Source organism: Adiantum capillus-veneris, chromosome 9 (assembly GCF_014529385.1).
Source record: "Adiantum capillus-veneris isolate H3 chromosome 9, ASM1452938v2, whole genome shotgun sequence".
NCBI lineage: Eukaryota > Viridiplantae > Streptophyta > Polypodiopsida > Polypodiales > Pteridaceae > Adiantum > Adiantum capillus-veneris.
The window spans coordinates 98,466,784-98,485,133 of record NC_140939.1 but is presented as its reverse complement, the minus strand read 5'-3'; the positions used below and the strand labels follow the sequence as shown (position 1 = coordinate 98,485,133).

Sequence of the window (18,350 nt, the reverse complement as noted above, 5' to 3'; positions counted from 1 at the left end):
AGCGAGCCAGGAGAGCTGAGGCGGTGGCAGGATCTCAAAGACGAACTATGAATATGCCTCTGCCAAGGAGTGTAAGCTCTGAGATCCGTCCCTGAGTAGTGCCCAATGCAGTCTGACACCAATCACGGATAGAAGATCGGGGTGGAGACTGTCCAATCATCCGGCCAACTAAGGCGTGCTGAGCCAAGTGTTGTACTTTGGAGTCAATGCGTGTCAATAGGTCGCCAATGCAATCCACGCGACAGGCAAGTAGTGATGGAGCGCAGTGAGGAGCACTCGAGACCGGCAAAGCCGCCATGAAAATGGGCAACACTGGCAAATGATAAAAGCAGGACCCAAAGTGAAGCTTGGAATCTCTCTCTCTCTCTCTCTCTCTCTCTCTCTCTCTCTCTCTCTCTCTCTCTCTCTCTCTCTCTCTCTCTCTCTCTCTCTCTCTCGCAGGCAATAGGAAAATGCGCACAGCCCACAGTTAGGGTTTCACACATTTAGGGTTTCGGGCTGGCGGCAGCAGCTTCGCGCGCAGCGACAGTTAAGTTCGCGCGCACGCAGCAGGCAGCATCGCCCAGCAAGGGGCAGAGTTAATTTTCGCGCGTAGAGTTAGGGTTCGCGCAGCAGGCGCAGGTAGCAGCAGATTTGCGTCACATCTCTCTCCCTCTCTCTCTCTCTCTCTCTCTCTCTCTCTCTCTCTCTCTCTCTCTCTCTCTCTCTCTCTCTCTCTCTCTTTTTTTGGAAAAATCAGGGCTGTATATTACAGAGTACAATATAATCCCCAACGGATGCCAAAATAGCCTATCACGTGGGGTGTACAAGCTGAATGTAAGGGTGAGAGCCACTATAGTGACAACTCGACTAGAACAATCTCATGGTGGTTTGTGTGATGAGTGGAGGAGAAACCACCGAGGGGGGGCATAATGCCATGTAATCTGGCCACCTGTAAGTGTGAAGAAGAGTGGAGATCGGGCCCAACGCCGAAGGAAGGCAAATCGACGAGCCTCGGCTGCTCGAGATGTACCTAAGGAAGAATCCCACTGCCAAATGAGGGTGTGAATGATGTCCAGCCAAATGGCAGTGAGGGTATCCTGAAGGAGCTGTGGAGCCGCACTGAGAATGTGAAGACAACAAGCTCTCCAAACATTCCATAGTGTAATGCTAGTGATGACTGAAAAAACTTCATCGCGTGTCTGAGGATACCCTGCCAAGCAATCTGTGGTAACATAGCCAAAGTCCCTCGCCGATAACCAGTCGAGGTAAGCATAAGAGCTGGATCTGTGTCTGAGCCCTCGTAGAAAAGTTGCGGTCCGGGCATCGGCATCAACCATGAGACAGATCCCCAAGTGAGAAATCCATGCTGAACACCGGCTCTGCTAAGTAAAAAGCAAACTGCTAGCCACACTACATGAGAAGATGAGCATGACCAAAGACAGTGTGCAGGTGACTCATGTAGTCGCAAAGGACAGCGAGTACATAACGGATCATGACCCATAGTAGCTAGCCAAGTCCCAACTGGAAGTCCTGCATGTGCAATCATCCACATGAAAAAAGAAATACGACGAGCCGCATGTAAATCCCAGATGGCTGACCAAAACTGTTGTAGATAGGCATGGGAGAGACCTGAATGTAACCAGAAACGCATACGAGTGGGCTACTCTGGGTGTTGTCTCATCAATGCTAATCTTCCAATTCTGACAGTGTACTCAAAGAATGATACAGGTGCACCGGTGAGGTTAGAGTGAGGCCAATGCCACTCTCCTGGGTCCCAATAAAGCTGAGATAGGGCACGACCCTCCCACACCCAAAGCCTCCAAAGTGCGGCATCAGCGGAAGCGAAACGAGGGTCAACACGACGACGCTTCCCGCGGGAGCCAACTACTCTGATGGCCTCCCATCGAGCTCCGGGAAGGGCAAGGTGCGGAGAGGTGGCATCATATGTCAATCTAGCATGAATCCCCTGAGACTGGTCAGTATCAACTGTGAATAGCATGGTGTCTAAACGAACTAATAAGAGAGTGCTCTGAGCAAAGAGACCTTCCCAGCCACTATATGGAGGCATCTAAACCGTGCCGCGCATGACTGCGTCCCACTGTGAAGGAACGGCGGAGTCAATCTCAAGCAATCTGTCTGTCACCCGCGACCAATGTCATAATGTTCTGCCAGAAAATCTGCATCCAGCATACGTGTCTCATGAAACAACCGCATAGAGGCAGTAGGGCCAGTGTCCCAAGCAGCCCAATCAATGTGAGTCCTCTCTCCAAGCTGACGGGGTGGATTAACCGAAGAATCAAGAACTGCATCATTCCAAATGAGAGACTGGCGCTCAATCTCCTCACGACATGAGGGAGGTGAGCGTATGATAGCCCGTCGCATGGAAACCCAAATCTGAAGGAGCGATCGGATGAAGGGTCAGAGAGTGCTGGTGAACAAGGGGGCATCCGTAAAGAGAAAACGATACCCTGTATGCCAAGTATGACCATCTCTAGTGCCGAGGCGTGGAGTCGTTGTGCAAAGAGCGGCCTGAAGAAGCATCTTCCAAGGTTCTTGGCCGGGAAAAAGACCCCGAACAATAAGGTTGGTAAGAAGGGCGCGGCTCTGTAATTCTGGATCAATAATGCCAAGGCCTCCCTCTGAACTAGGACGAATAATCGTGGACCAGCGAACTCGAGCACGAGTATCAGTAGTCCCATCTGTGCCACTCCATAAAAAGTTCCGCACTAGTCGGCGGAGCTGAGCTATCACACCAGAATGTAGCATCCAACAAGAGGCCGTATACCATACTGCAGCCAGAATGACCTGGTTGGCGACCAATGCACGGCCAGCCAACGACAGATGACATGAAGACCAATAACATAGCTTCCTGCGAATAGACTGTAGTACGGGTGCAAACTGCTGCTGTAAGGAAACATCAAATCCAACCTGAAAGCCCAAATATTTGCATGTCTGACCCGGCTGCAGCCATGTGAAACCATCAGCTACCCCCCAAGTAGGTATGTCATCACTGCCAACCAGTAACCCATAGGATTTATGCCAGTTAATGCGTGCACCACTGGCAATGCAAAAAACCTCCAGGGCCTCCCGCATGGCATCAAGAGCTGCTAGCAAATAGCGCAACATCAGCATAGTGTCATCACCAAACTCCTGATCGATAAGGTCTGAAGCTGAAGGTACTGGCATGGTCAAGCCACGAAATGCATGACTCTGAGCACGAAGAAAGTCGGACATAGTCTCTCCTACAAACAGATACAGATATGCTGCTAAAGGACATCACTGACGGACAGATCGAGAAAGCTCAAAACTGCGACTGACACGACCACCAATAGTAATAGCACTGCTGGCAGTCCTAAAGAGAGCGGAAATGCCGGAGATCCATCTCGCAGGGAAACCCATCTTGGCTAATGATCCTTCGAGAAAGTCCCACTCAACACGATCATATGCTTTCTCGAAGTCAAGGATGAAAAAAGCGAGAGGTTCAGAAGATGATCTGGCCCACTCTACTGCCTCATAAAAAGTGAAGATATTATCCAGTATGCATCGATCCATGACAAAGCCTGTCTGAGAAGTATGAATAATATCTGGTAAGAACGGTCGCAAGCGATGACTGATCAGTAACGCTAATATCTTATAGACCGAAGGGAGTAGGGTAATAGGTCTCCACTGGCGGAGCTGAGTGGTGTCTCTCTCTCTTTTTACCGCACAGGCGCACTCACATGGTATCAGAGCTTCAAGCTCTGCATGGTGTGCACACCTTCTGCATCATGTTCTTCTCCCAAGGGATCAAACCAGCCTACGTTTTCTTCAACAGCCAGCGTTTCTGCAAATGGAGCAAAAGTCTGCCAGCGTTTTGCAAAAGCCAGGCAAGCAATGTAATCTGGACAGTTTTCATCATGGAAATTAACCTTCTCAACCTGCGTTTTCTGCTATCAACATGGCGATCACCAAATCTGCAGCCAGCCCTGGCCATTCTCAAACTTTTTGTCATCGGAAAACCCCTCTGCTCCAGCTGCGTTTTTCAGCCAGAAGATCTGCATTTTCAGCAAGTACAGGATAGCAGCATTTTTGGCTGGCACCTACGTTTTTGGCAGGCTGCTGCGTTTTCAGCAAAGGAGGGGAGGCGCTTGGCCACACCCTCTACAGATCTGCAGAGCTGCGTTTGTTGGACAGCAAAGCAGCGCTTTTACAGAGGGGGCAGCGTTGGGCCTTGCCCACCTTGGCTCTTGCCTACACCGAACTGGCTTGGCATCCGGAGCCTCGCCGGGCACAATCCTCTACATACACATCAGACTTCAGCCTTAAATTCCTGCTGTTTTCTCTGTTTTCAGCCCACCTAGGGTTGTGACATTGATTCCCCACCTCCCTACACCCTCTGCACCGCTCCGGACCTTGCCGGGAGCGTACGAGCACGCTGAAAATCGCTGGACAGCGGCATTTTCATCACCTCGCAGTTGCGATTTTGGGTGGACAGCAGCCACATGGCTTGTGTTTTTCACAGAGGATGAAGATACCTCCTGCCAGGACACCATCTGATGGTGGTCCATGTGGTCTCTCTGTGACTGCTGGAGTACATGGTATCTTCGCCATCGGCTTGATCATCTACGGGCATACGATCCTTGGGAGATCCATTCATTCCAGCCATCATTCGGCGGTTGCGCACTCCAGAGGGGGTGGTAACTTGTGGTTTGCTATGGACACACTTATGCACTCATCAAAGGAGTTCACACGAGATATGGCCATGCTCATGGCATATGGATTCCGACATTCCCTGTCACGTGCACATCTAGCCCTATGTGTACGTGGACAAGGGTTCGGTTCAGTTCAGTCAACCTAGAATAGGAAGTGTTCTCGCACTTTTGTGAGTGTTCGCAAACCGTGCATGTCCAGGCACTTAGAGTAGATGCATATCCTTTGGTTACACACAGCATGACCATCAGATTTCAGTCAGAACCCTTCAAGAGTATTTTTACAGTGCATAGACCTATTTTCCCTATTTTAGCCATTTATCACTTATGATTATTAAGTGACTTTGTTGGGAAACCGGGTAGGGCAATTTGACTAAGATAATATATAAGAAACCTAGCGCTAACACTTTCTGGCAGAAGAGGCAGTAGGGACTTGACATCCAACGGTGCATCTTCTCAGCAAGGCCCCCCAAGCAGTTTACCTAGCGTTTTCTACAAGGAGACCCCAGATCCAGCCTATCGTTTTTACATGAAGACAGCCAGCGTTTTGCATTGCAGATCAGCCCCGACAGTAGCAGAAGCCTAGCGTTTTTGTAGCAAGACGAAATTCAGCCCTAGCGTTTTTGCATCAACATAACCTACCAGCGTTTTACAGATTCATCATGACAAGACCCCGAATAGCATCAGCATTTTCAATTTTCAGCGGGCAGACACCGCAGTAAGAGTCCTGAACCTCGCAAATCACACCTTCCCGCAGCAGATCCTCGCCGCACGGTCAGATCCAACGTAGTTTGCAGTTTCAGCCCGGGAAACACAGATTTCAGCGTCTGCGTTTCCAGTGCGTCGTCGTTGCATCGTCGTCATCGCCGTCGTCATCGACATAGCGTCAAAATTCAACAAATAAAGATTTGCAGATTTTAGCCATCAGCGTTTCCAGATTTCAGCCTGTCTCGTCGTCATCCTCATCGTCGTCGACATCGTTGGCAAGTCCAAAGCATTGTAGAGATTTGTGCAATCAATAGTAGACTGCTCTCGCCATAGAGAGTGGGGCCGTCGGAGGAGGGTTTGACAACATTCTCGTGTCGTATTCTTCTCTCTCTATCTCTCAGTCTCAGCACCTTCATTCACAGTGTTCACCACTTTGTTTGTGTCCATTGCACTCTCTCACTAAAGGAACGGAAGGCTCTCTCTTTCGTAAGTAAAAGGAACCCTTGACCACAATTCGGAGCACTCATCTTGAGCAAAGTTCAAGATTCACTTCCGTTGCACCTTACATTCCCAGAGAAGACACCACCATCTTGGGTGGACAGACACTTACCACTTGACCTCGACACGTCAGATCACTTGTTTACACAGGAGCATCTACATGGACTTAGGGAGAGGATCTTGGATCTCTTCTTGAACAGGTTCATTGCTTGGATCTACAGACTAGAGTGGGACTTCAATGCTTTGGACTCTCTTGGAAAGTTCACCTGCGAGATGCGGGAGATCGGGCATCATTACGCGACTACAATCGGAGTCACCCAGAGCTTGGCTTGGATCGTAGTGCAGTTGCTCTTCTACACTCCTGATCATTTGGATTGCTACCTTCAGAGTTGCTTACACTCACCCTCAGTAACCTTACAACAAACTTATCCCCCAACCTCGGTAGTAAGCCACTCCCAGCTCATTCACATTGAGAGCCACACCGAGATGCGGTCTTGTGGCATTGTTGGTGCGGATTCTGTTTTGGTTGACACCTGAGGATTGGAGGCAGAAGATACAGGCAAGATGGCGCAAATAGATATTTCTGGCCTTTCCTCTTCTCAGAGGATCTTCACAGCGCCGACTGCTCAATCTGGCAGGATGATTACGGTGCAGACAGCTTGGTCTGACCACATCTCTTCTTAAAGGCCCTTCACAGTGCAGACTGTTGAGTATGGCTTTTCCCTCATCTTGGATTACCAAACTTACTGACAAAACACCATCCGGTGGTGGTCCATTCAGTCTCTCGGTGATTGCTGCAGCTTATGGTAGCTTCTACAGTGCAGACTGTTTAGTCTTGCTTTAGGACGTTTACGCCACAGATTGCTACATCTGGCCTTCCTAGAGTTTTACACAGCTTAACCACCTAACCACACTAAGTTGCAGGTTCATGCATTGACAAGCTTCCGGTCATTCTCATGACGGTTCCTAGGCTTCCTCATTTTCTCCAGACTGGTTTGACTACAGACACCACAGATCCTATTGGGTAGGACACTTGCAGGTCTATTGGCACTTCTTTTATTAGGGCCTGAATTTCACAAGACGGGCACCACGTGCCAATAGAAAAGAACAGACTAAACAGACTTTTAGCACTTCAATAACAACTGAGCTGAGAAAGAGAGACGACACGCGACACGGAGTGGCGGAATTCCACCCCAAAGAGTATTGGCCCAAACCTTGCCGCCCCTTTCGGTATTTCTTTATATTGCATCAACATAGTACCAGCCGGTACTCGAGACTCTACACCTTCTCCACGAAGCATGCCAAAGAATGAGCCCATAGCCTCATATTTAAAGGCCCTAGGCCCAAAAGCAATTTACACGTGAAAAGCCTTCAAACACAAAAGCATCTCGTCCAAAAGCAATGTTCGATAAGCTGCCAACATAAATCACGGAATTCCGTACAAGTGCCACGTCAACACTGTCAGTGCAAAACGCGGAAATCCGTACAATGCCACATCACCATGTCAACGAAAAATCCGGAGCGTCCGTACAGCTGCCACGTCATCAACTTTTGCGTAATTCTTGGTGTACGTGTGTGTGGGTCCTGCTTTTTAATTCCTTTGTCACTTGGGCCCCATCGGACGGAGTCCCCATAAGTTGGTAGGACTTCTTCTTCTTCTGCTGCTGCTGTTGCTTACTCTTCTTAGAGTTTAGGCCCCTCGGCCGTGATCTGCAAGTTGGATCCATTCTTCAGGGCTTGACACGTCAGCAGTTTGTGACATCCCCCCTTCTTGAAAGAAAGTAATCGTCCGCGATTACAGCATATCTGCAAAACAACTCAAGTTAGCTCAAAAACTTCCGAGGGTCATTCCAAGGGACAATCAGTTTGCTCTCTTTTTAGTTGAGTTAGCTTCTCCTTTCGGCTCTTTTGATCAAGGAGTTTGCTTCTCCTTTCGTCCAGATCGGAACTCTTGACATTCCGGTGTAATAAAATTAGCCATCACACCCAGACCGCACTGATCTTCCGCGGGTGTCTTGATACACTAAAATTGCATACCCAGGCAATGTCACAAAGTGATGACATGGCGGACACAAAAACCCTAATTTCTGCCAAAAACCCTAAAAAAACCTTGCAAACCCTAATTTCTGCCACAAACCCTAATTTCCAGAAATCGTGGAGGCTATTAAAAAAAATATTTTATTTTATTTTTTTGAAAATGATGAGCGACGCAAATTTTGCTTTTTCTCTACAATATGAGAAAGAGAGAGAGAATGCTTTTGCTTTCAAGTTTTGACTCTCTGTGAGAGAGACAGAGAGCAATTGCTTTTGATTTGAAGCTTTTGGGGCTCTGCTTTTGGGCATCCCTTGTAACCTTTAAATTAGTGGTGAGGGCCTCACTTCTCAGAGCATCTGGACGCAGAGTCTGAGAGTGAATCCTGACCCACTCTCTTGTACTTTGAACTGATTAATATAAAAAGAAATACCAAAAGGGGCGCCAGTCTTTGGGGCCAATATCTCTAGGCACGGAACTCCGCCAGGCCAGTGCAAATCTATTGTGATCTGTGAATTGTTTTGAAGTGGTTATTTGGTGCTGTCGCGGTTGATTTTTGACTTGGAGTGTCCAAGTCTGTTACAGTGGTATCAGAGCACGGCCGATTTCTCTTCTACGGGAAATCCGATCCCCAATTTTTTTTCCGCGGCACCTATGGCTTCACGCAAGGATCAGTCGAAGATTCAGATAGAGAGTATGGTCCGCCTCAGCCTACTCAGGCGGAGCAGCGAGAGATGGAGCGTCAACAAAGATGATGCTCAATTTTGCCAGGGACCCGAAGATGGAAAAATATATGAACCAGACCTCTTTGGAAGAGGTACAGACGGAGTGGCAGAGAACCACAACACCACTCCCGAAACCCGCTCTCAAGAAACTTTCTGCCTCCAAGAAATATACGGAGAAGGAACTAGAGAACGTGGTTGATGCACGGGTTGCTCAGCTTTTCGACGTGCAAAAGAAAGACAAAAAGCACGGCAAAAAGCAGAAGAAAGGCACTAACTTCCCAGGATATTTGGGTCGTCGGTCGACATTTGACAAGGCAATGAAATTGAAGAAGCGCGTCAAGTTTGAAGACCTACCCTGTTCTTCTTCTGACAGTTCTTCTAGCTCTTCAGACTTGAGCGAAGAAGACAAGAAAAGGTAAAATGCAAAGCAAGAAACAAAGCTTCGGAAAGGGCAAGAAAAAGGCAAAGAAGGCTACATCTCGCCCAGAGACTGACAGTTCTACTGAGGACTCGTCTACTACAGACAGCTCAGATTCCGATGACGGAAACTTTTATGCGAACAAGAAGAATTTTTACAAAGCCAACCAGTATGACTTTCTCGAAGATAAAAGCAAGAAAGTCCGAGAGTTTAAGGAAGGTGGCCACTCGATCAAGTTTGATACTTTTAGGATACTCAAATGCTTCGAAGGCTTTGTCTTTTATACAGCAGTTTGACATCGCTTTCGCGGGAGGACGCTATTCAGAGCACTCCAAGATTCGGAGAGCTGCCTCTTATTTTAAGGGGAAGGCTCGCACTCGGTGGTCCACGCTTCTATTAAGCAAGACTGTGCCAGTTACATGGCTGAAATTCAAGAGGCTTTTTATTTCTTCTTGGTTGACGCACGAATATGAACGAGATGTACGAGCTACTTGGAACCATCTTCGGATGACCAAGAAAGATACAATCAATGCTTATTGTGAAAGATTCTGGAGCTCTTTTCTACCCGCCTCTTCATTCAAGAAGATCTCGTTCAAAGAACAGATTGAGCGGTGTCTACCTACAGAGATCCGAGATCACTGCTTGGAATAGAAGTCAGCTTCTATTTAGGAGTTGATGAGTCATGCGAAGCGGGGCTTTGCCATTCACTCTGGCAGTTTGACCTACCCCACAGATCAGGCCATGACACAACGAGCCGAACAGACTTCCGAGAATGAAAGTAGAAAGAAAAAGAGCAACCCATAGAAAAAGGATGCACGAACCAAGCTTACTCCTGAGGAGAGAGCTCGCTTCATCAGAGAGGAGAAGTGCTTTGGATGCGAGGAACATGGACATATCTCCGCGAAGTGCCCTAAAAAGGCACAGAAAGAACAGAATGATAAAGACGACGACAGGCCTGAGAGTTCGAGAGCAGCTGAGGAATGTGGCAAAAAAGGCAAAACTGGTACCACATGGCGTGGGACCTGCACCGAATCTAATGAATGAAAGTACAAACTTTGCCGCTTTTGGGGCAAAGTGAAGGATCAAGAAGCTCTTTTGAAGGAGCCAAGGCCAACTTCTTTTCACTTGGAATTGGCGGCTCGATTTGGAATTACACCCGACAGACTGACGCCACAGGCGGAGGTAGTTCGACTGGCACCCGAATGGGATGTTGCCATTACACCGAGCATTGGCAAACTTCGTTTGCAATGACAGGGGTGTTCAAGGCACGCGAGTGACGTTCTACTCAGGATCACTTGGTACCACAAGAACTACGCCGTGGTTGACTACCGGGCCAAGAAAGCGACTTTGATAAATGAAGGGCTTAGAGATTGTACTTGACGAACTTCAGTTTCTTACTCTTTCTTTTGGGAGAGAACTAAACGATGGATAACGGTTGAATATGTTTTGACCTGATCAAAAGAACGCCAAGATTTTTCTCCACACTCATGCCGATTGTTTTTTTTTAGAGGGTCTGAAGATCAGACCATTGTCATGATACTCGGAAGCACGTCATTGAACCGGCCACCTTACCGTGTGAGCCGAGTACAGAATGAAAAGATTATGAACCTTGTGAAAGACCTCTTGGAAAAGGGTCTTGTCCAGCCTAGTACTTCACCGTATTGCTCTCCAATGTTGTTGGTTTTGAAGAAAGACGGATCTTGGAGAATGTGCATCGATTATAGCACTCTCAACGAAATCACCATCAAGAACAGATTTCCGATTCCTAGGATCGATGATATACTCGACAGGTTACAGGGATCCTCGTGCTTTAGCAGGATTGACTTGAAGAGTGGATATCATCAGATCAGGATAGCGCCACGAGATGTCTACAAGACAGCTTTTCGAACGACTTTTGGGTTATTTGAGTTTTTGGTGATGCCTTTTGGCTTAACCAATGCTCCTGCAACATTTAACCGGATGATGGACAGGATTTTTCGAGAGTACAGGCTATTTGTTGGCACTTTCTTTGACGACATCATTGTTTTCTCCAAGAATGAGGCAGAACACAGAGATCATCTGCTTCAAGTCTTTCAGGCATTACGAGATCACACGTTGGTGATTAATGCAAAGAAAAGTGAATTTTTCCCACCAGAGATACACTTTTTGGGACACATTGTGTCAGCAGCAGGAGTGCAAATGGACCCGGCCAAGATAGAGACTATCCGTGATTGGCCCGATTTGAGGAATGTCCATGAAGTTAGAAGCTTCTTGGGACTGTGTTCGTACTACAGGCGGTTCATACGAAAGTTTGCAGAGGTTGCTTCCCCTTTGCATACCTTGACACAGAAAGAAGTACCTTTTTCATGGGGACCCACAGAGGTGACTGCCTTTCGGACATTGAAAGAGAAATTGACTACGGGACCTATTTTGACTTTGCCGGACTTGCAGAAGTCATTTGAAGTATATTGTGATGCTTGTGGTCGTAGTCTAGGTGCGGTCTTGATGCAAGAAGGCCATGTCATAGCTTACGAGAGCCGTTTGTTCTCTAGGCCAGAGATGACAGCACAGATTTATGAGAAAGAGCTTTTGGCGGTTATCCATGCTCTTACTCAATGGCGGCATTACCTACTCGGAGCGGATTTTACTGTCTTTACAGACCATCAGAGTTTGCGCTACTTCTTGTCCCAGAAGCAGCTTTCAGAAAAGCAGATGCGGTGGGCGAACATCTTGTCAACAGTTCCACTTCCAGATTGTCCATGTGCAGGGACAGAAGAATGTGGTGGCAGATGCTTTGTCTCGAAAACCGTTGGTTCTGGCTATTTCCGCGATACATCATAGGAGCTTCGAGGATATGGTCGATCAGTATGCCACAGATACAGATTTTGCAGATATTTTTCACACGGATACGGGATGGGGAGATAGTAGCTCGATACTCCCTTTGGGAAGCCTACTTGATGAAAAAGACTATGTTGTGCGTTACACAACCGTTGAGGGAAAAGGTTATGACTGAATGCCACTGTCCACCTTTTACGAGTCACTGCGGCATTGCTACCACCATGAAGGGGGTAGAGAGATACTTCTTTGGGCCGAGACTCAAAAAGGATGTGGAAGAGTTTGTGCGCAGTTGCTTAGTATGCCAGAAGGTCAAGTTTGACAGGCATGAGGCACAGGGATTGTTAAAGCCTTTACCCATACCCACCCACCCCTGGAAAAGTATTGAAATGGATTTCATTTTTGATCTCCCGAGAACACAGAATGATCACGATGATTTTCCGATTACATGGCGCGTCTGAGACGATTGTCTCAGACAGAGACCCCAGATTTATGAGTTTGTTTTGGAAGGCAATTTGGGAGAACATTGGCACGCAGTTGCAGTTCTCGTCATCGTTCCACTTGCAGACTGACGGGCAATTTGAGATTGCCAATTCAGTGATTTTAGATTTATTGAAGTCTTGTATCTCGGAGCAGAAGACTCAATGGGAAAAGAACTTACCTTTGGTGGAATTTGCCTACAATAACACGATACACTCTTCGACGGGAAAGACGCCATGTGAGATTGTTGAAAGTGCTGCGAAGGTTCCATCCTTCCTGAGCACGAAAGATTAGATATTTGAAGCGGATGAATATTCGCGAGATTTGGATACGGCTTTTGCCAAGGTTCGCGAGACTTTGCAGGAGTCTCAAGAACGACAGAAAAAGGTAGCGGATCGCCATTGTCGCGACTTGAAATTGAAGGAGGATGATTGGGTGCTCTTACGTTTTAAGAAGGCACGCCTACAAAAGAAAAAGGGAAAGGAGAGGCTTTTTCCAAAGCTTAGTATGCGATACTACGGACCTTTCCAGATCAATGACAAGATAAATGATGTCTCCTTCCGATTGAAACTGCCAGATACTTGGAGGATTCAAAATGCATTGCATGTGAGTCTCTTGAAACCTGTTAAGGGTGATGTGCCTGATGATGGGGAGCCTGATGAGGAACCCGAAGTGGAAGAAAACGAGGAGATCCTTGTTCATGAACAGATTTTGGCACATAACGATACGAAGAAAGGTAAAGTCCGAAGGCGGTTCTTGGTTAAGTTCAAGAACTTTCCTGCATTTGATGCAAAGTGGATGGAGGAGGAGGACCTAGCAGATACTCCTCGGATTGTGAAACTTTACCTCGATGTTTTGGTTTAGCATAGTCTACTCCAAACGAAACCCAGAATTCAGCTTGGCCAGAGATTTGGTGCGGTGGGATGCACAAGAGGGGAGTCACTCCGCTCCCTTGTCAACAGATGCCTCGATTTTGATACTAAAGTCACTGATGTCTCTTTGAGCTTCAGGGATACTGAGAGCTGACAGTATTTTGCTGGATGACTTTATGAAATGGCATTCCTGATAATGATACTGATTTGTTCTTGACTTCTTGTGAGTGCAGGAACTGAGAGACGAAATGACTGCAGCATTTTGGTCTGATTGATCTCGAATAGACATGGTTGCAATAGGGGTTAGTCAATCGGACATCGATGAGGTCCCGATTGGACCTAGATGTGATTGCTAGCTACATTGCCGATAAATCATGGTCTAAGATCCGAATGAATGTTGAATGTCATGTGATGTCCTGTGATGTCTGGTGATGTCCTCTGATGTCATGTGATGTGACTGTCGATTTGGTACATGTGCTAGATGTGTGTCCCTAGTACGTAGGTACTAACAGTCAGTGTCTGCTAAGACGGTTTATGGCTTTTGTCGGTTTTGCAGGCGTAATCGCGGTCGATTACATTGCTTTCAAGAGGGGGGTATGTCACAAAGTGAGGACGTGGCGGACAGCAGAAACCCTAATTTCTGCCAGAAACCCTAAAAAACCTGCAAACCCTAATTTCTGCCACAAACCCTAATTTTCGGAAATCGCGGAAGCTATTAGAAAAAAAAATGTTTTTTTTTTTTTTGAAAATGATGAGCGATGCAAATTTTGCTTTTTCTCTACAATATGAGAAAGAGAGAGAGAGTGCTTTTGCTTTCAAGTTTTGACTCTCTGTGTGAGAGAGAGAGCAATTGCTTTTGATTTGAAGCTTTTGGGGCTCTGCTTTTGGGCATCCCTTGTAACCTTTAAATTAGTGGTGAGGGCATCACTTCTCAGAGCATCTGGACGCAAAGTCTGAGAGTGAATCCCGACCCACTCTCTTGTACTTTGAACTGATTAATGTAAAAAGAAATAGAAAGGGGCGCCAGTCTTTGGGGCCAATATCTCTAGGCATGGAACTCCGCCGGACCAGTGCAAATCTATTGTGATCTGTGAATTGTTTTGAAGTGGTTATTTGGTGCTGTCGCGGTTGATTTTTGACTTGGAGTGTCCAAGTCTGGTACAGGCAATCTCATTCAATTAAGAATATTCAGTGGTTGGCAGATAACAATGCAACAGAAATGCTCACATATGCATGTTACAAGGGATAGAACATAAAGCCGCCGATGAGAACTCCTCCCGCATAACCTAACAAGGTCCGGGCCGGGAGATATTCAACGACTCCCTCATCACTCCTCCCGCATAACCTAAAAAGGTCCGGGCCGGAAGATATAGAGCCCTTTTACAACCAAACGCCCCCCAGACCGTAGCTTGCGTAGTTTGGAGGTGCTGAGAGTAACCACTGCTCAGACTTCTTAATACTCCTCCCACCGTAAATAACCATCCAGGTCCGAGCCATGAGTAAAAACAACACTTTTCAATCATTCAATACTCCCCCTGCAAATAACTATAAGGGTTCGGGCCATGAGTATGAACAAGCAATCTCAAACATTGTTTCTCGCTACTCCAGCCGGGAGTAAAAAGTCACCAATCATTGAAACCGATATTAAAACCAGAGTAAGACAATTCAAATCGGCACCAAGACAGGTTTAAAACAAATACCATCCATTTCAAACAGGATCACCAAACAAGTTCTTAAACAGATTCTCAACAAACTTAAAAAGCAATCTCAACATTAGCCGAGCTCGAAAAGTCGACTGACTTCCCATCCTGAAACCTGCACCAAAAATTAGGGTTAGATTTCTTTCATAAGGTCGTGGCCGAGCACAGCATGGTCCATCAGCTCTTGGACAGACAGTGTTTCTTTGGCGGCGGTGGTAGTCCCAAGATAGCAATCGCACTGGACCTCTGAGGTTATCAACAAGAGACACCTGTTGAGAGATGTCTAGAAATTTCAAATTATAATCTGCTAGGGTTTCCATGGCAAGCATTTCAAGATACCCCACTCTGCCAAAAGTTGCACTCCGAAGGAAGATGTCAAAAACCATATAACTTCGGACAAAAATTTTCTTGAAAGCTATCCAAGTCCTTGGAAGTGTGCGGCTTGGTAGCTATAGACATCAATATCTACAGGGCACTGCTTTTGAGAAAAACAGTGACTCGAAACAAATCTTGGATCCTTCTCCTGTAAGTAATCTTTTTTTCTGGCTTATGCCCTGTAAGACATGAGCGGTGAAGACAGGAGCGCGCCCGACGCGCGATGAAGTAAGGGTGGGAGTGACTAGTAAGTCCGGGGTCGATACCCGACGATACTTCAAATATCAATTTCCAGTAGTCTCTGGTTTGCTCTGTCTGCTCTTTTGTAGGACCGGTATGCTTTCAAAAAAGCACACGCCTGATGCTCTGATACCACTGTCACAAGACGGGCACCACGTGCCAATAGAAAAGAACAAACTAAACAGACTTTATGCACTTCAATAACAACTGGACTGAGAAAGAGAGAGAACACGCGACACAGAGTGGCAGAATTCCACCACAGAGAGTATTGGCTCCAAACCTTGGCGCCCCTTTCGATATTTCTTTATATTGCATCAACACAGTACAAGCCGGTACTCCAGACTCTGCACCTTCTCCAGGAAGCATGCCATCGAATGAGCCCATAGGCTCATATTTAAAGGCCCTAGGCCCAAATGCAGTTTACACATGAAAAGCCTTCAAACTCAAAAGCATCTCGTCCAAAAGCATCACCTGAAAAGCTGCCCAACGTAAATCACGGAATTTCGTACAACTGACACGTCAACACTGTCAGTGCAAAACGCAGAAATCCGTACAGTGCCACGTCATCATGTCAACGGAAGATCCGGAGTGTTCGTACAACTGCCACGTCATCAGCTTTTGCGTTATTCTTGGTGTACTTGTGTGTGGGTCCTGCTTTTTAATTCCTTTATGTCACTTGGGCCCCATCGGACAGGGTCCTCATAAGTTGGTAGGACTTCTTCTTCTGCTGTTGCTGACTCTTCTTAGGGTTTAGGCCCCTCGGCCGTGATCTGCAAGTTGGCTCCATTTTTCAGGGCTTGACATGTCAGCAGTTTGTGACGCTGAAACAAAGAGTTTACAGCCACTCCCCTCTAGGAAATGAGCGTCTACTGCAACTTCTCTTCTCAAGAAGGTGGCTATGGCTGTGAAAGCCCTTGTTCTAGACAATGGGAGCTCAAACCTTCCACATATGTCACAAGGGGCTGCTCTAATGGAGAGCTCCATCGCATAGAGCATGCTCACATTGAGGGGGGGGGGGGGGGGGGGGGGGGGGGGGGGGGGGGGTAGGAGCACTGCCAACCTCCCAAAAGGAAGGGGCGCTGCTCTTAAATAGACAGGAGCAAGAGAAGGGGGCACTAGGAGATGAGGAAGGGTGAGAGAGAGAGCTTGCATGAGTAAGTTTGCCACTTGGCACACTTACTTTAGAATTTTAAAACCCTTCAACTTTTTTTTTAAAGTTCACAAGTCACTTAACTAATGTGCAAATGACTTACAAATGTTAACATTAATTCTACCCATGAGAACATTGAAGATTAGGCCACCGACAAAGTTCCCAATTGATGACCCAAATTTGTAAAGTGTTCTAGACATTGTCCCAAACCATACAATTTGGAGGTAAGACCTACACTATTTTTCTTGCATCATATTTGATCATTATGAGCCCTATGTAGTTACCAAATGTAACCCATATTAGACTCCCTAATTAGAATCCATGCTTTATCATGTAAGCTTCAGCTCACACGGGTGTTTGTTGGGGTAAGCCTTTAGCTTACATTTAATAGCGAGAATACTCCCTAAAAGCCAAGCATGCACCATTTATGTGCAAAGTCACACTTTTCTCATGGAACCCTATAAGTCTCACAGATGTTACTTATTTTACATATACACGCTACAACTTGATAGGCACATGCTACTTCTTGTAGCTCACATGACGCTGCTTCACCCACCACAACACTTACACCTACGTTAGGGACCAATGCATATCTCATCTCAAGTGTTCAATTCTCGTATTTAGTTCGTGTATCATTTGTTGATTCAGTTTGTCTGTGGTGGCGTTGTTTTGTTTTACCACCTTGTCATGACTCATGAGTCGTAATTTGCTTGTCACACAATAATCATTACGCTCTTGTTAGCGAGGAGTCCTAAAAAATGCAAATCTTGAGCAATAATAGCAAAATCCATCATTTTTTGAAGCGTATCATAAGTATATATCCTGATGCTCTTTCGTAAGGGAGGTTGAAGTCCCACTTCAAACAAAGAGAAGCCAAGATCCATGTAATGTGCAATGGAAGTGATTGATAGTGAATGATCAAGATGAGTGCTCAGTGTGTACTCAAGGTTTCTTTTACTTCATAAGAGGCTTCCTTTCACTTAATGAGAGAATTGTGCACTAGAAGAGAGTGAAGAGAGAATGATATTGTGAGTGAAGGTTCTGTGAGTGATAAAGATGAAAGAGAGAGAACTGACTCCAGATGGGGTCCCAAACCCGCCTCCAAGGGCCACCCTCTCTATCGCAAGAGAGGTATTTGCTTTAGATTGCACAAATGTTGATACAATGGTCCTAGATGCTGAGATGTTGATGGGATCTTGTTGTAGGTGCTTGGATCTGCAAGGATAAAGGCTGAACATTGAAACACTAGGGCTGATATGGCTTGATGCTGCGATCCAACAATGAGACTAGGTCTGAAATCTGAAAAGACTAGTTAGAGTTGTTGTCTTGGACTGAAAACTGAAAACGCTAGTATTAATGGTCGTATCTGCGAGGTACGGTGAGGTTATGCCTTAAAACTGAAAATGCTGGTGCTAATGGGGTGTTGTAGGCTCATTTGGTGCAAAAATGCTAGAGATACTGAGGTACTGCGGGTACTTGGTACTTGTACTGAGGGTACTGACTTATGCTTGAGAAGTGATCCCTGGCGTCCCTTGAACCTTCTATATGAAATTAAAGTTGGATCGGGCAATGCCAATAAAAACCCACGAATTTCTTAAAATGCCACTTATTAATAATGAGTTAATAAACTCACTTATAAGAGGTGCTTCACATGCAGATAAATACCTA

The 18,350-nt window shown here is 46.4% G+C and overlaps 1 protein-coding gene across 1 annotated transcript in view; it reads right to left on the bottom strand.

The window, feature by feature from the left end:
• LOC147450874 (putative protein phosphatase 2C 55) overlaps positions 1-18,350 on the bottom strand; it is a 50,777-nt gene that overhangs the window by 30,391 nt on the left and 2,036 nt on the right. The window lies entirely within an intron of this gene.